Below are 18,647 nucleotides of genomic sequence, written 5' to 3'. Positions count from 1 at the left end.
TCTGTATCTTCATACTTCCTAGTATTACCATCAGCACTATCACTCTCTGGGACATTGAAGATCATAACATTGAATTTTCTCTTCTCCCTCTCATCCAATTCACCAAGACATGTATCAACACCTGACTCGACATTCCTTGACTGTTTCGATTTCAACAAATCCAAGTCAGACTGCACAGAAGTAAGCTGGGAGTGAAGGGACTCAACCTCACATTTATCAGCTTTTTGCTCAAGTTTATCTGACACCATCTTAAAGCTATTCTGAAACATAGTCATAACCTGATCCAACTTACTCTCAATGCTGGCAAGTCTATTCGAAGACTTATCAGACTGATCAATGGCTGGGAGGGTCACACATGAAGGGCATTTCCACTGTATTTCAGGCTTACTTAACATTTTTTTCTCTGTTTTGTTATACGGAAGACATTTGAAACACATCCAGCCATAACACACATCACATTCTAACATTTCAATCTGACGGTTAGAATCCTTGTACCTAGTCTGGCAAGGACCAATACACTTTGTATTTGAGTGAGACAGCTGGGGAAGCTGAACACCAGAACTAGTGGAACTTTTTCCTTGAGACGCACGATCATGCATGGAAGAATTTTCATTACCACTATTCTTAGCAGCCATATTGAGGTTAAAAGAAAAGGAAGAGCGAGATAAAAAAAACTAGATCTAATGATCAACCTCTCACAAAGACACAAACCATACACAATCAATGTGAAAAGTAAGTATAAATTAAACACAGGCAATGGCAATGTCAAGATCAGCAACAACCGACAGAAGAAAAATCAAGATTCAACTTTCAAGTTTCAACTTCAAGTCTAGATCAAGACTAAACTCAAGACAAGAGAAGCAGTCTAAACCTCACAAAAATATCATAAGGTAATCTAACAAACCAGACACCATTGAAAAGACAAGAAAAATCTCACACTCACGAGTATAATGTCCACAACTAACCTAGATCTAGTAGTCAAGTGGCTGTGCAGCGAACAGCTGCAAATCATGTCACTCACACCAAAATCAGTACATGGGACTAAACTGCTTAACAAATGTCATTTGAATTAAGAAGACGATTCAAAATATTGAGATATTTACATTAATAGCAACCTTACAACCAACCAAACACTAAGGGGTGATTCGACCCCCCATTTTCTTTTTTGAATTTGAACGATTTATCCCTACTCATTTTCCTCGAGTTCGTTCCTGCAATGCCTACCGAGACGGGTGTTCTTTGACTGTGACGTCACCGGGGGTATCGTAGTAAACAAGGCAGTGCTGTTTTGTGTACTATGCACGTACGCCTTCATATTTACTTTTGTGTCAAAACTTCATTTTATCGCTATTGATTTTATGTGAACGATGTTGAAAGGAAGTAATAATTATCATAAGACATATTGTCAATAATATGACCCTACATTGTTAAAACTGTTCTTCTTTGTAGCAATTTTAGACGATTTTAATGCCTTGTTTTCGTTCCGGACTGTGTCCGTGGCGAAACAATTGAATAAACTGCAGTTGAAGTTGTATTTCGAGCCGGAGAACTTGCAAAAAGGAAATGATTAAAATTATATTTATGGCCATACTATTATTCCAAATATGTAAATTCCCTCATAATGATACCATAGACCCTAAAGGAATAATTTCAAGACGAATAATATGAAATTTGACCAAGATCTTCTCACCAGTCGATAACGTAGCAGACGTGTTATCATGATATATTTATCCGCGTGTGACGCGGCTCTTGCAAAAAACACAGTTGGTTGCGGAATTGCTTTGTGCCGACCGGCCACCCGCTCCGGGGCAGCTAGCTGTCGAGCTGCCGGACCGCATACCTTTCATGCTGTCTTGAACTCACTTGCGAATTGCATTTGTATGTTTGACGGTGACCTCTAGCGTAATTAAATATACAGGTAGAAAACAACTCGGGAGGCCGAGAAGAATAGTAAGTTGATTCAAGATTGTTCTGTGGAATGAGCCATGAGTGGAAATGATCCACAGGATATAAAAATGGTGTCAAAGACAAAAGGAAAGAAGAAAAAGACGTTAGGGGATTGCGGCATGGTCATGAACTGCGGTTCGACCATAGAGATATACATGTATATGGGGATGGTCTGGGGGTCGACATACCAGAACACTTCCCCACTACAGTGCAGTACACACTCAATGCCTGGGTGTACTTGAGTGTATTGTACATGTATATAGCATATAGGCATGCAGCGCGCGCAGAGCTGAGCTAGCCGCCGGAATTACTTTCCAGCTACTCACTTGATGGAACATCGTGATAAAATAAATGAGAAATAGTGAAAATATCATTCAATAACTCACTGTTTTCAATCTTTCATCATGATTTAAGAGTTCATGATAGTTATTCATACTGTTCTTTATACAGGTAAAGTAAAGATTTGTACATATGATTCCTATTTGTTTGATTTGAGTTGCTTTGACAAAAAATTGTAAAATCATCTTTCACTCTCTGCATAGCATTTCTGTATTACACCCAGGCACCTCTTACACTAAATTCCCTCCGGTGACGTCACACTCAGAGTGATTTTTCTGTACACTCGTCTCTCGGGCTCTGACAGGTGGCTAATTTCATAGACTTTCAAAGCAAAATATCGAGAAGGCAGAAGATTTTTGTGACATGCTATTTGTTTGAACAACTGATATATACTTTATATTATGTGTGGAAACCATATTTATGGAAACTCACCCCCTTCTTAATTCAACTTTAACAAATGTCACTCGATAGCAAGGAGCGAAAAAATACATACAAAACCACTGAAAATTCCCTCACAAATTCTCAAAAAGCAAGGATAAAATCGATTACTAATAAAAATTGCAACGGACTCACAGTAATCCAGTGAAAAAAAAACCCCGAAAGGCATCACAAATTCCACTTCCAAACTAGTCAGAGACGATTCCCTGCCACACGATCTCCCGCCATATCTTATCACAGGAAATTGATCATGTACTTAAACAAAAATAAAGCCAAATAATCTTACATTAATCTCTTGAAGTGGCTGATGTACAATCCATGGTTATAGTTCACTGTTATGATAGTCCGATATAGATTCCAGGTAGGCTGGGAAGATTCCTTATTAATGATGGCGATGATGAAACTGATGCTGAAGTACGATGAATAATAAGAGTCACTGTAACGAGTTGAAGTGTCCGTGAAGACGATGTTGACGACGATTAACAGTCAATTTCAGCAATCCATGGGTTGAAGCGAGTTCATTGAACAGGTTGATGATGTTGATGATCTCGATGAGAACTGATAATTCCTCTCTCAAAATAACTGCAAACAGTTCATTGATGGTGTGCAAGTCTTGCGCAACTTTTGAGACCAATTTCGCGTCACCAAGATACGTGGTTCCGTAATTACGCAACATTATGAAAGTGCATGTCAGACCGAAAATTGCTCAAAAACGTGATTTTGTGTACAAAGTCAATGCAAATTGTGTTTTCAACCAAACTTCATAAATGTATGATTATTTTTAGTTTTGCTAGTCTAAATTTATTCATGTTATGATTTTTATGATCACAGAAGAGTCCCCAACAAATTTCATTCAAAAAACAATGAAAAACAAAAGGTCAAAAAACAGAGAAATACATAAGAAATTGCAAAAAACAATATAATACATAAGAAAATGATTTGATATCACAATTTTTTTCATATATTCTTGCTAAGGACACCACAAAGAGTTTCTATACCAAAAATTAGTACATTTGGAGCTTTATTTAGGGAGTTAGAGGAAAAAGTATGATTTCGCATACTAATTACGCATAAATTAGCATAATCACTTAATAGCAATTCGCATGAAATAAATTACTATACAATCTTGTAGATTATGTCCCAGATAACCCACGTGCCAATTTTCGGCGCGATCGCGCGGTCGACGGCCGAGATCTTAGGGGGGCCTGGGAGGCCCCCCCCCCCCCCCGGCCATAGGAACTCCCAAAATACCCCGGCCTAGATAGGGTTGAATCCCAATCAGAATCATTTTTTGATTAAACATGGTAAAAATTATCAAGATTAGCAAAAAGGACCAGTCTATCAGAACCATTTTTCGCACACTGGTACGAGGTCTTATTTCAAGTGACCATTCCATCATGAAAACTGAATTATTCATTATGGTAACAAAATATCGATGTACATTGATCACATACAATGTATAGAAAATAAGCAAGAAATGTACAATGATATCGAAACGAGGCAGGGTGTGAGTCAGTTTTAATCAAAGAACAATACACGAATAACAATAGGCCTATTGTAAAAAAAAAAACCATGATTATGTTGTGGAAAAAATGTTTGTAGTGTTTTTCTTTTCAAAAATTTCAGTTTATTTAATGAATGAAAATAAAACCTTGACAGAAAAATAGATCTTTTAAAATAGTTGACTCGGATTTTTTTTTGCCTCCGAAGAAGATTCTGCTAGGATCGAAAGCTTAGGCCCCTTTTGACTCTCTTATTTTCTTCATTGGCTCTTTTTTTTTAGATAAGCAGTTTTCAGCAGCTTCTTTTTGCCTCGGATTTTTTACGAATAGAACACGGTCAGATAGCTCTACATTAAGTGTGGAAATTTAATTTCGATTGAACACAATATTATGAATGTGTTCGTGAGTTGCTTTGTTCATTATTCTATACATCCATATTGTAAATCATTACTGCACTCTATCTACGAGTTATTGCCAATTCGGTAAATGTACTAGGACAATACCACAGTCTCTCTTATATTCAGGTTGTCTTGTTAAACATTTAAACATGAGAAACAAAAGACGGGTCATTTCACCCAGTGAACTTGGTATAAACGATTCTTTTTTCAAAACAAAACAGCAAATATACTGTGCACAGTAGAGTATTTTGGAGAAACTAAATGAAAGTCTTGATTTTCACATGGACCTCTGTGCGTTCAAGGTATCCTAGATTTCAATGAAGGATGGTTTTACGAGATAAAAGGTGACAGGTGTCTGATGCATATGGTCGATATAATCTCATGCTGATAAAAGATGAAGAAAACCCATTTGTCATGTTTGTTGTGTATACATGAACATGCTCATGTGTATACGGCAATCATTATTGCATAGCAAAAAAATCATTTGATCTTGTACACAGAAACATCAGAAAGTCATGAAAGTATTGAGAACTTCCAGAAAATAAGACGAAAGTTCGTACGACGAGATCTGTTTTCTGTCTATGACCATGAAGTGGTCGACGTTTTGCATCACAAAAATATCCTGAATCTAAGATATTTAAATGAAAGAACGATTTTTATATTCAGAATACCTCTTAGATGAGTGTTTGCATTTGTATAAATTGCTGACATTATTCCATATGTAGCCATAAAACATTCGACGATTTATTGTACCTTATTTCTTTTAAGAGAGATAAATTTTATCTACGCAATGCTCAGAAAAGAAAAGCTAGGTATCAGTTTTTATGATCTTTTCTGAATACACAGGAGGAAATCATAATGATATACAAAGAAAGGGTTTCTCTCCATCAATGGAAATTGAATCCTGCTCTAGCAATGCTTTACCTTTAACCGTTACTGAGCGCCGGAACACTTTTTTTTCTATGATTATTATCTTTGATTACAATAAAGCATTTCAGCGCACTCTTTTTGACCGTTTTTGTTGTGAACATTTCTGTTGAAAGCGTTGAATGTTATAAAAAATATGCCCATATATGTAACCACTGACACCTCTCTTTGGTGCTGTAAGCAAACCCATTTTAATTGTAATAATAATATCAACAATAATAATAATAATAATTTGCATTTATATGGCGTTTTATCAATCTACGACTGTTCAAAGCTGTTCACAATTATTATTACCCGGTTACTGGATTTATAGCATTTCAAGCCGCCTGTTAAATGTAGGTGCACACTTGCTAAACCAACCGCAATGACGGTTGTTTCCTACAGGTACCCAATTAAAAACCTGGGTGAGAGTGGCAAAGTGTGGATTTAAGCCTTGCCAAAGGACGCTAGGCCATGGTGGGATTTGAAAACAGTCATGACCCTCTGCTTACAAGGCGAAACTCAGAACAGCTACACCAGGGCGCTTCCTGTACTGCTAAGAGAAACTGGTCTACAAATGTAGCCCCACATCTGCAGTGTTTGCACCACAGCTGATTCAAGGAGTCTGCATACATGTAGGAAAAGAAGTCAAGAAGAATGAAAGGGGAAAAAGAAAAAAAGGGGAAAGAACGGAAGACAAAGTCTACATAGCAGACTAGGTCTAACATGTCTAATGGCTCGCTTCGCTCGTCCTTTCAGACTGGTTTGCATCGCAAACCAGCAGCAGCGCGCTTCGCGCGCTGTGCTCCAATCTCACGAGCCATTCAGAGTCTGTATAGCAGACTAAAGAGAATCTGATGGTTTGTGAAGGGGAAAAATAAGAGCAGAGAGAGAGAGAGAGAGAAATGGATTCGAAACACGAAAAAAAAAGATAAGAACCAAATAAAGACAAGATTTTAAATAAGGGGGAAGGGTGAGAAAAGAAGTTCAAATGCATCCCTTAGTGCTTCAATTAGTTTGCAAATTTAAAACACGCTTCTAAAACGAAATAATTTGCCGGCCCAAAAAGTTGGTGTGTGTCGGTTTGTCTGGGTCAAAATTGAATATACGTGGTCATGCACGTTTGTAATGCGCTTACCTTTAACAGTGTGTTCCAATATCAACGATGAAACAATCTCAATTTCCTTCATGCCGGTGCATAATATTACCATCCATGATGACTCGATTGCACCTTATCTTCCACATTCAAGCACATTCAAGATAGATGTAGGCGTAGGTGACGTAACTTGGTATCCTTCCTCTGAGAGGTAGGCCTATCATAAAAGTTAGGACAACCCTTAGAGTCCTGCCATTCGGTTCCTGGTGAATTATTGCAACTTAGTTTATGTACTGCAAAATGCCAAAACCGACTACGAACTTCATCGACGCCCACAAGCAAAGTTTTTAAATTGTATAAAGGGGTTTTAACCACGAATATGACATTGGAATCTTTGTTCGATCACGCGGGACGAGGTTTTGTGCAGCTTGATAGCCATGAGAGTGTTGGTGCGAATGTATTGTGGATTTTTAGGCAACTCTAGTTTGCACAAGGGGAGTGGGTGTTTCCATTATTTATTTCGCATTTTCTTCTTTTCGTTGACATGTGGAGATACTGTAGATGGAAACAATGGAAAAATTGGGACGGAAATTAGAGGGAGAGAATAAGAGAGAGAGAAAAATAAAATACTGTATAATATGTCGTAATGTCTATCGTTCGTGTCCAATGATATATGTTGACTTGATACATGGAAGAGGAAATCATTTTCTGATCCTCAGGGTGTCGTGTTGTGGGCGTTTATGGGTGTGTATAAGTTGAGAGTGGATTCATTCATTTCATTTATTTATTATAAAATATTTATACAAGATAAGCTCTCTGAAAAGGACCCCTATGGTTTTTTTCGCGTATTTAATTTATCATATCTAGTAAGTTTAAATGCGACTTTTTATAGGCATAATCCGGCTTAGAAAAAAAATAATAACGCACTCGTATACCAGTGAATGTTTGCATGAGATACCACGCAAGGAATATTGCATTTCAAGTGATAATAGAGGAAATACAAGAGTTGAAGTATGAAAGGTAAAAGTTATCGAATCTTGCAAAACAAAGTGATTCTAAAAATCTTACCGTGCCTTACTGCTGTTCCTTCTCCTTAAAAGAGGTTGGAGGTCATGGTTTTCCGTCTGTCTGTGTCCAGCGCTATATCACAACATGCATATATCTTTTTGCCTGTCATCTCATCAATATATTCCTAAACCAGATTTGTCTTTTCGCCCCTCCCTCTTGTTCCCTCAAATTTACCCTCTATTATTTTATTTGGCAAAAATTCGTGTCTTCTTGTATGGCCATTGTATGAGAGTTTGTGATCCTTGAATAATATTAATCGTTCTTTCCGTGTGAGATCCATGAGTTTCGGGATATAATCTTTCGATTTCCTTTCTTTCCATAATATTTGTACATGAAGATGGACCAAACGAAGCATTTATTGAGGCATTATCGTGTGCTAACTGATACAGCTTATAATCCGGTTGATGAGAGAGCGTTCTTTGCAAGGCAGATCCTTCTTTTAATTTCTCGTTCAAATTTGTCATCCTCTGTTATTTGCTGACCAAAATATATATTCTATTGATCTTTTTTCACCACCTTTCACTTTATAACACTATCTATATTAGGACATTCCGTATTTGTGTTCTAAATGTTTCTTTTCTGGTCTAATTGTTCATTTCTATATTTGATATTGGTTACAAGTGACTGTATATCTTCTTTGCATTCAGCCAAAAGAACCGGGTCATCTGCATAGGGGAGGTAATATAAAAATGAAATCTATAGTGTTTGAAATTGACAGAGATTCAAAATATTCAACGCTGAACGACCTGGAGAAACAGATATATGATTAGTCAGAAGTAATCAATTGGTAATTTAAGATTTTAAGTCATAAAAAATGATGGCAATTCAGAGGAACAAAATTGGAGACGAAATTGCATCAGAAACTTTTGACCTTCCTTAACAGAAGAAAACTGAATAAAACTGGGATATCAATTTCCGAGGACCTCACCGCCAAAAACTGAAAGTATGGAATCTTGAACACAGAACGGGGATTTAAAAAAATTGTTTCATTTTTTGGTCTCTAATGGATTTAAAAATATTCGCAGCTCTGTAAAGTCCATAAAGAAACCCATTATGTCCGTTAAAAAAAGCATCAGACCTATATGGAAATGTACGCTATATATTACTTATACATGTATTATTTTTTTTCTTCCTGCATTTTCCATCATTGCAAGTCAAGACTCTGGGAGCGAGTTTTTTTCCACTTGGGATGCTGACGTAAATTTGAAAGGCAAATGAGGTATTCCACTGGAAAATAAAGGTCAGTTTGGTTTATATTTCTCCATTGCTTCGCATCTTCCAGAATTCCAGGGATGCTGCTTATGTAGAATAATACGCGCATCACCCCCTGGAAAATATTCGAGGTGCTTCGGCATCCCCGCTTCCCATGGCCATGTTGCAGGTCTATTCACATCCTTCTAATACATCTCACTTTTTTCTCATTTTGATGAACTTTTTTTGTCATAAGTTTTGTTTTAAGGATAAATTCGTTTTGGGGTAGGGATAATCTTTGTGGCAAATATGTCAAAGATTTGTGAAAGTAAACTATAAACGTTTTAAAGAGATACCTATTATGATACAATGATCTATTTTAACATTTTGTAAAATGGATTTGTCCACGTTGTGTATTTAAACATTTACTCTTTTCAGCTGAGTAAGACCCTTTGCATCCAAAAACGGAAAGCAAAACAGTCACACAATTTTATCAATAATTCTTATTTTTAAGCACATTACAATTCCGGTAATTTCAGGGAATCGTGGGGTAGCGATTTAAAATTTATTCAATTGAATGGGGTCAGCTTATTTGAAGAACCTCGATGAAATTAGTGATATATTACATGTATTCAAAAAATGTTATATTTCTGGTTGCCAAAGCGTCTAGCCATGCGTTTTGATTTGAGCCAGTAATATGTTGAGTAGAGGACAGACATCTACGAGACAATTTTCAGCAATGAAATCCTCGTTACATGGAAGCCCTCAACAGAATTATTTAACGTCATTGTCATTTATCAAGAAATATGTAAGTCTAACTGAAGGAATGGCAATGTGAAGTATTGGAAGTACCAAAAACATGGAAGAGGCAATATAATTGTACTAAATCCAAACTTGGGGAATACATCTTCCTAAGACAGATAACTTTTGCATTCTTGAAAAAGAGGGTCTTGGAGACCTAATGTGTACAACTGCCTTGTAACTTTTATCTAAATCCGTCTATTCACTTTGGATAGCATGGAGATCAAACCTTTAATAACCATAGATGAGTAAAATGTTACGCCATACTAAATGTTAAGCAAACAAACAATAATTTATTCTTATTTTGTTTGATTACATACAGCAGGGTCCTGACAATCATTTTGATAGCGACTAGCTAGATTCAGATGGGTCTGGTTAAATACTACACAGTAGTAAACAACAGTGTTTATTATGTGAATCGCACAGAAGTTGTATAAACGTTTTAAACAAGTGTTCATATTAAAAAAGACGAAACTTGCATGTCGCAAAAACTCGCCGCACAAAACTGGCAAAACTCAAAACGCATGGCCGAAGATATACAAGCAGAAACGGAGGAGGGGTTAGCATACATGTACATGAAAGTATCATATTTGACAAGTGTGCATACCCAGTTGTGTTGAACACTAAGAAAATGTTTGTATTCTTAACATCAAATATTCAAAACCTGTCTTTTTGTAAATTTGTAAAGTACTTCATTCCTATGAAAATTGATTTATTAAGGGAAGTCAACGTTCCGATTATATCAATGGGTGATTTGATTACTGATATTATGGATTGTTATTTAGATGTAGGGTCTTACAACTATGCAAGCAGCATAGTGAATAATAAATGACAATTTATAAAGGCTCATGAGTCGTTTTTCAGATTGGGTAAAGTCGAGCGAATGTTGTTGGTGAATTTTCGAGTGCCAATGTCGTTTTACTATCCATCATAGTATGTTCATGGTTGAGTGACCACAATTTTTGGTGACGTATCATCTTAGGGGTTTATGTTAATATCCTCTATCACTAAAAATGTTAAAATTGGGAAATGTTAATCATGTTCCCCTCTCACAAATCATCGGCCCCTTTCTATATTTTAATTCTGGATCCATCACTGAATACTCCATAAATTTAGCTGATCCTGAGAAATTGTTCTAAAACATAATGCATTTATGCAATATAAATAGCATTCATTTATTAGTTTTCCAATGTGCTCGCTCAACCATGAAGGTGTAAAAAAGTTCAGAGAGTGTGTGGCAATAAAAATTATGGATGATAAAACAACAATTAAGTCATATCTAAAACTGATTTTGCCTCCAATATTCCCTTTATAACCCCTCAGAAAAGACTCTGTGACGTTAGAAAATGTCATTTTCCTCTGTAATGCGTGTTTACTCATCCATAAATACATAAATCGATTTAATTTTTGCACAGAATTCTGCCGATAGATTAATCAACATTACTACCAAATAACATTGCTAAAGACAGTTTTGAAAAAAAAAAGTTTCACCATATTGAATAAGGGGTTACTCATTATCAAGCTCATGCATTCATTGTTTATACAATGTCTATGGGAAAAGAAATCAAACTTTTTAAACAAAAGTCTTCCCCTTGTTATCCTTGAATGTACTTCCATTAACAAAGCGGCCGTTACACGGCAAAACGATGTATCTGCAAAATGCACATTCTTAGAAAAATCACTTTGAAGTTACAGCTTTTGTCTTTCTTCAAAAGAAAATTTCCCAGTGTTGAATTTAGTTAGATTTATAAGAATGTCATTCAATTCATCTTCCGTAATAGTTTTTATAACATTTAACTTTTGTTTTTCATCAAAATAACTGTTTTTATGTAGATACACCATATAAGCAAAATTATTCAACTGTCCTGCGTTTATGGCAAAATGATATATCTGTAGATACATCATACAATTCATACAGCAATATCATGGCAAAAAGGTGTATCTGCACATGAATACATCGATTAGTTTCTATGCTTGAATCATGGCAAAATGATTTACATGTATCTGACAACGGGAGAATCAACGCTAAATTTTTGGCAAGAATTCGATAATTTGATGGTTATTTTTTTAGATTTTTCTTTCAAATAAAGCAGAAATATTGTAAATAATCATGATTTACTTGCATGAAATGAACTTAAAATGAATTAACTTACGTCTTTTGTGTCGCATTTTTAACTTTGGTTGGTTGCTTCCGTTTTTCGAACGTCCTTCCGCAGTCATTATATCGCGTATTGTACTAATGCGTAAAATATGGACATCCGCGCAGTTTGGACTCACAACCACATCAATTTTATTTTGATTTTCATACAAAATCGAAAATTGAATTATTGTAAAAACATATATATCTTTATTCATTATAATTCATATTATTTCAGGGGCTCGGACATGTAGTAGGCTAGTGATATACGCCTTTGGATATTTGTCTAAGGCTTCCAACATGAATATACACTTTAAGCATTATTGATGATATCGGTAGTATCTGATATTTTTCTCAGGTAGAATTTTACAGACATCTTCCTTATGCACACATTGGGAGAAACAGTAAGAAAAAAATGTAAGAAACATGCCACTCATTCAATCATGGAGAAGTGGTCTAAATGAATGGTCATGCAAATTAAGCAATTATTCCCTATTGAAATAAATATTCATTCACTCTTTTATACAAATTAACATTGTTGTACTTAATAGTCATATCCAAATGCACTTTCTGAGTTTGATCTCATTTGGTCTCACGTGTAACCCATGGCCCTCGGAAGCAGGGCGGTGAAGCATTGAAACACCCTCACAAATTTACATGGGCTGGTCTATGTGTTATTCCCCATAGGCAGCACCACATGGAATTCTGGTAGGTGTTGGAAAATGGAGAAATAAAAACAAAATGACCTTCATTTTGTCTCTCTTAGTTTCTTTAATTCTGTTCTTGTATAATTTCTCGGGTCCAAAATGGACTTCATGTTTTTATTGACCCCTGCCCCTTTCTTTCCGTTTTTACGGCTCTAATCTACATAAGCTCACCCTTAAAAAAAGGTTCCAATTGCTTAAGTGTCAAACCATAAATGTCGCAACAGGTAGGCGGCGGCATTACCGAATTGCATCGAAAACAAGCAGAAACTTAACAAGCCAAAGCGAGATAAGGTGGCGCTATGACGTGAATAACACAACCTTTATTTTATGGCGCTGAAGGGTTTCTTCGTTTATGATATGTGTATTCGAGGCGAGATCTCATTACATAGAATATCTTTACAAACTCAATAAAAAAATGTTGAACATTTATTTGTGTCTTTATTTCTTTATTCGGTAAATGAAGAACGAATATGTAACACATCGGTAATCATTTAATTTATGATATGTAGTAGAAAGACAGATTTTGATTGACGGGCACATATTGATAATTAAGGCAATAAACCGTTTTTAGCACTGTGATATAACGCATAGAACGATCATGATTAATAAATGTATTTAGATATTAACTATTATAATATGCCTCCACAGAATGAATCATTTATGATTCTGACCTTGAATAGATCTAAAAAAAATATCCACAATCTCTAATATAAATCGATCTTACCAAAGCATCATGTCTAGAAGTAGGCCTACATGTTTAATGAACATGAATTACAAATTCAGAGAATCACACAACATTAAACAATATGGAGTATTCAAGATTTCAGCGAGGCAAAATAAACCTGGACGATAACAGATACTAGTAGTGGTTCTGATTCCTCCTATTTAATCATCGGTCGTAGGATCGAATCTTACCTCAGGCGTTATTTTCACTCAGCAATATACACATGACTTAAAAATAAAAAAAAAATCCAATGCATAAAGCGGCTTAGAGTATACAAAATTGAAATATTTCAGCGAGTCGACATAACCCTGGATGATAACAGAGACTAGTAGTGGTTTTGATTCTTACTTCAATCATCGGGTCGTAGGATCGAATCTTACCTCATGCGTTATTTTCACTAAGCAATTTAAACATAAATTACAAATTAAAAAGAATCACAAGACATTAAGCAATATAGATTATACCGAATTGAAATGTTTCAGCGAGTCAACATAAACATGGATGATAACAGAGACTAGTAGTCATGGCAGTGGTTCTGATTCTTCCTTGTCAATTATCAGGTCATAGGATCGAATCCAATTCCAGGGCTAAATCCAGGCGTCACTTACACTTATCAAGTATTTATTAACAACACCCATGATGTTTGTTAGGGACAATAAGCACTTAGTAACCAGTATGTTACACACTTCATAAACACGCCAATCTTGCAGCAACATTCTTCCCCTTCTTGCCCTTAAAAAAAGTACATTACATTGTATACTTGTTAGAAAATACAGTATGTATACATGCGATCATGTCCAACTTTATAGTTGTTATATATTGGGCTTTTTCTTTAAAAGCATACTTAGAATACAAATCTATTGATTGGATTTCTATGCATGTTGCCTCGACAGCAAAAAAAAAATCATTGTTTCTGTTGGCTAGAACTCGAGTATTCAACTAAACAAAACATCGGAACGGGGCCTCGAAATAGTAAAATTTACAACGTTAAATATTTTTATACTATAACTCAAGTAAATTAACTTTAGTGGAAGATTAATGTAACTTCCTAATGATCAATATATTATAATACCTGGATCAGACCAAATCTTAAAAAAACTTTTTAACAAACTATATACAAATTTAATAAACTTACGTTGTAAGGTTAGTTCCATAAAAATATATATATACATTTTGTCATGTGCCCTTGTTGACTTCAAACATAGGAACTAGAACTATCAATGTAGGTTACCAATGCCCCACCTGTATGTCGTTACCATGTCAACAGTTTCCAACACATGAACATAAATGTCTTAACTATTCTTACCTCAAGACTAATGTGTGAGATACATATCATGATAATTGCTTATAAACTGATGAAGTAGTACAAACTGTTTTTTTTTGCAATTTTTTTTAAATATGGCATATGTATTTACCACGGCAACATGTTTTGTGACTTATGGAAGCATTATTTCCTGCACATTTTTACCTCGAGACCAATTTGTGAGCCACATTTCATTTCATTTCAAACTTCGTCTGGTAGGGCATTGTAAATAATTACCGTAATGCAAAACAATGAACAAATAATATAACTACGTTATGTAATATAGTATTTACACAATATACAGACACCACTTTTAATCTATTTACATCATATACTATGTGATTTGATACAAGTACAGTAACAAGCAATATTGAGAGTTTGTAGAGATTGTTGAACATAATCCGGTTTTTTAATTCAAACTTATACCGTTATAGCGAACCATTTATGATTACCCATCTTTTCCTGCACGCCAGTTTAAGGTTTACCATGCATTTTTGTCACGTACTTCGCATTCATGTTACTGCCCTGTATTGACAAAAATGGTTTTCCTGATCTCTTTTGTGTTATTTCTCTTTAATTTTGTGCAATTTGCAGGCAATAAGGTTTTTCCTTTTTCTGATTTTTTTTTATTATTCATATTATTTACAACAATATTTCAAAAAAAGATGCACTGTACAATAATAATAATAGGCATTTATATAGCGCCATCTATCTAGAAATATTCTATTCCGAGGCGCGATGTCGTTATTATTACCCCGGCTTTAGCTCGAGCTGCCTTTCAGCGCTCATGCATTCAATCCCTCTAAAAACTTTTTTTACATCATTCTCCATTCATACCCACTTTGAATGATTGTACTTAAATATATTATGTTGTATTTGCTTATGTCAAGATGAACAAACAAAATATTACATGCCATCGCGGGAAATGGGAAAGAGTGAAAAATTAAATGAAATTATGAGATGATAGAAACTCATCGGATTTTGTTTTTGTTTGGTCATCCCATCAATATCTACAGTATACAACATGCTACAAAACAAGACATCGAACCAATGATGTAATGAGCAAAATAGAATTATAATTTGTTTTTTAATAAACATATTAGTAAGTTTGTATTTCTCTGCTTAGATTACGTTTGGTTCAAATCATGTAGTTACCCTATTTACAGACGATTCAACTTCATTTTCACACATTGGAATGATTGCTTGTTTCTAAACAAGATTATAACAATGTAAAAATTCAATGAAAAGTAATTCTTTAAACAAGAAAAATAGAGTAATAAGTATCGTATTAGGCATTAGAAATCAATTGCGTACGAACGTCCATTATTGTTTAAAGGTTGTAACTGCTCGGTAAGAATGAAATATCTAATAGAATTATGACAATGTTCGATCAAACACAACCTTTCATGGTACAGGACGGTCATACAGCTGCAGTGGTTATGTTTGGGTATCTTTTTATCTTCGAGTCTTTGAATCGGTTGGTCACAAAATAATTTAAGGACCCGTCCACCACCAAGAAGATAAATTTGAATGAAATAGGGGACGCAAAACAAGTGTAACAAGCGAAATTTCTTCAAAATCGGATGTAAAATATGGACCGACGTTTTCAGTACCGAATTGTGACGTCACGGTGTCATGGCAATGAACCGGTTGGTTCTAAACAGAGTCGCTGCTGACAATCGTTTATACACATTCTAATTTTGAAAAATGATGATGTGTTTGTCCCTGATTGTTACCATTATTGTGAGGTTGCAAGCGATGAAATTCCGATAGCAACCTTCTTTTCCTGAGAAACACGTGCTTTGTGATATGAGCAGTTCGCAATACTTCCGGGTTCACTTGTTTAGAACCAGGCCGCCATGTCACCATGGCAACCGACGTCGTCGCTTCAGTAATCTATAAAAGTTTAATAGCTTATACACTTTTTAAAGAATCTCGCTTATATCCACAATACAGTTATACATCCATGCAGTATTATCCAATGCATGGACTTTTTACATAAGGATATCAATTGTCACTGAATCACCATAGATTGCAACAATGGCACATAGCATACAGGAATACTTGATAATGAAACACAACAGGAATAATGAGTCGGTTACTGTATTAATTCTTCATTTGCATAACGACCAGAATGCGCATACAGCCCCCCCCCCCGAGTATTACGCAGGGTCGGCGTGAGCGGGGACTGCCGGGGAGAGGCGGGCATTCAACCCTTAACAAAATCATGCCGTGGCCAATGTTGCTGAATTTCATTTGGTTTATATGTTTTTTTACTTTCATCCTGCCATGTTCCGCTGTCAATTCGGCCTTGAGGTGAAAGAAGCAGTTCGTGATAAGGCATTGATATTGCACAAACTGCATGCGCAGAAGATGAAAAATCACTTAAATCCTAAGAAATAAATGTACAGTTCTGGTTTACCCTATGCATATTTCAAGATAGATGCAATATTGTGATTGATTGCCTTATATTTATAATCCCTTTTTTATTTTTTATCCTAATATTCAAGAAATGCATGGCTCATATTATGTAGAGATCGTTTATCTCTTAATTTGATTGAGGTAAATATGTGCGTACGAAAGCCAGCGGATAAAATGATAATATAATTTATTCAGAAAAATCGGCTGCTTCCTAATTTTGCTGCTTCAAATCTAAAGCATGTTGACTGAAAAGCATTCTCTAACACAGGGCATCAGCCAACATAACTAAAACCAGTAAAGTTGTGCTTTGACAATAATGAGATATACGCCATGGTAGTCGCCATTGTCAAAATACCTGTATGTTCTCGTTAAGATGCACATTATCATTGGGTGGCGGATCTCGTTCGATCAAAGAAATGATAGCGTTGAATGTCTAATAGGTCCATGATTTAACCGACACATTAACAAATGGTTGAGGTGTGGGATCTTCCTTATCAGTAAATCTGTTCCAATTATGGTACTCCGAAATAAAATAACTCATGGCTTCTTGTTGGCTGCCATCCTTAAATATTAAGCTCGTCTGATTCGTCATGACCTTGATGCCGCAACTTCATCTTCAAAACTTCTTACTGTATAGAGGTGTGTGAGAGAAGAAAGAGAAATATACACATATTAATAAGGCTGTTGTGTATTGGGAGTAAAAAAAAGACTAATAATAAAATGAGAAAATAGAGAAAGAGAAATTAACGAGTAATACAAAGAGAGATTCGCATTTAAAAGACTCTGGGGAGAAATTGAGGGGAGAGGGAAAGGAATAAATAGAAAGGGAGAGGGGGCGTTTGCTCAAGGAGGGGGGGGGGGTATTACACAATGATAGGGTTGCAAAGTGCCGGAAACTTTCCGGAGACTTGGGAAAATTTCTATGGAATGTTTTGGGAATTTTCATTTTTTTCACAAAAAGTGACAAATTCTGTTTTTAAAAACAAAATTATAAATTGATATCCTCGAATATTATATTTTGCATTTGTATTTAAAATTTTCTTCATTCTTTAAATTGCCCAGGCTATATATTACTTATCAAACTGTAGATAAAAACATTATAGTCCATGTATCCATTACACGATGGAGCATTAATGCTTTTCAATTCAACATGGAAAAAAATAAAACTTTGCATTACACTATTTTTTATTTATTTTTCATTTTTCCTTGAATGTCAATACTTTTTATGCCATTTTATAACACATTAAGACAATATTGCCCCCCCTACATATAGTCTGCACGCACAGACCCTTATTAAAACTTTAATCCACAAGTGGGTCTTCACACAAGACTAGCACAAATACAACTTTCTGTTGAACAAAATGATCTTTTGGAGTCATTGGCCGAAACTTTAGGCTGCATATTCAGACCACTTTCCTCGAGGAAGGGTTTGCACGTGTCTACTGTGCAAAGCCTTCACTCGAGTTAAGGATATGAATGTGCAGCCTACTCACGACTTGTGTACTGAAGGCCCTCTCGCTCAAGCAAGTTTTGTATGTGTTAGTCTTTGTGTGGAGACCCACTTGTTGATCAAAGTTCCATCCATGGTCTGTGCCTGCAGACTAGGCATGCACAGCATACTAATCCCACCAGTGGCAATGGCACTGGCTTGCGTCTTCAAATGGGAAAA

General features: G+C 35.6%; 1 protein-coding gene and 1 long non-coding RNA gene across 2 annotated transcripts in view; one reads left to right on the top strand and one right to left on the bottom strand.

Moving 5' to 3' along the window:
* Positions 1-7,055, bottom strand: part of LOC121414358 — a 47,535-nt gene extending 40,480 nt beyond the window's left edge. The window contains exon 1 of the mRNA XM_041607512.1: positions 6,669-7,055. The gene's annotated coding sequence lies outside the window, so the exon portion shown is untranslated. The remainder of the gene's footprint in view (positions 1-6,668) is intronic.
* Positions 2,107-2,678, top strand: LOC121414359. The gene is made up of 2 exons (XR_005969844.1): positions 2,107-2,181; positions 2,218-2,678. It is a non-coding gene; the product is annotated as an uncharacterized LOC121414359 (long non-coding RNA).
* Positions 7,056-18,647: the final 11,592 nt, after the last annotated feature.

This window comes from Lytechinus variegatus, chromosome 4, assembly GCF_018143015.1.
Source record: "Lytechinus variegatus isolate NC3 chromosome 4, Lvar_3.0, whole genome shotgun sequence".
Taxonomy (NCBI): domain Eukaryota; kingdom Metazoa; phylum Echinodermata; class Echinoidea; order Temnopleuroida; family Toxopneustidae; genus Lytechinus; species Lytechinus variegatus.
This window is presented reverse-complemented; position numbering and strand designations above follow the sequence as displayed.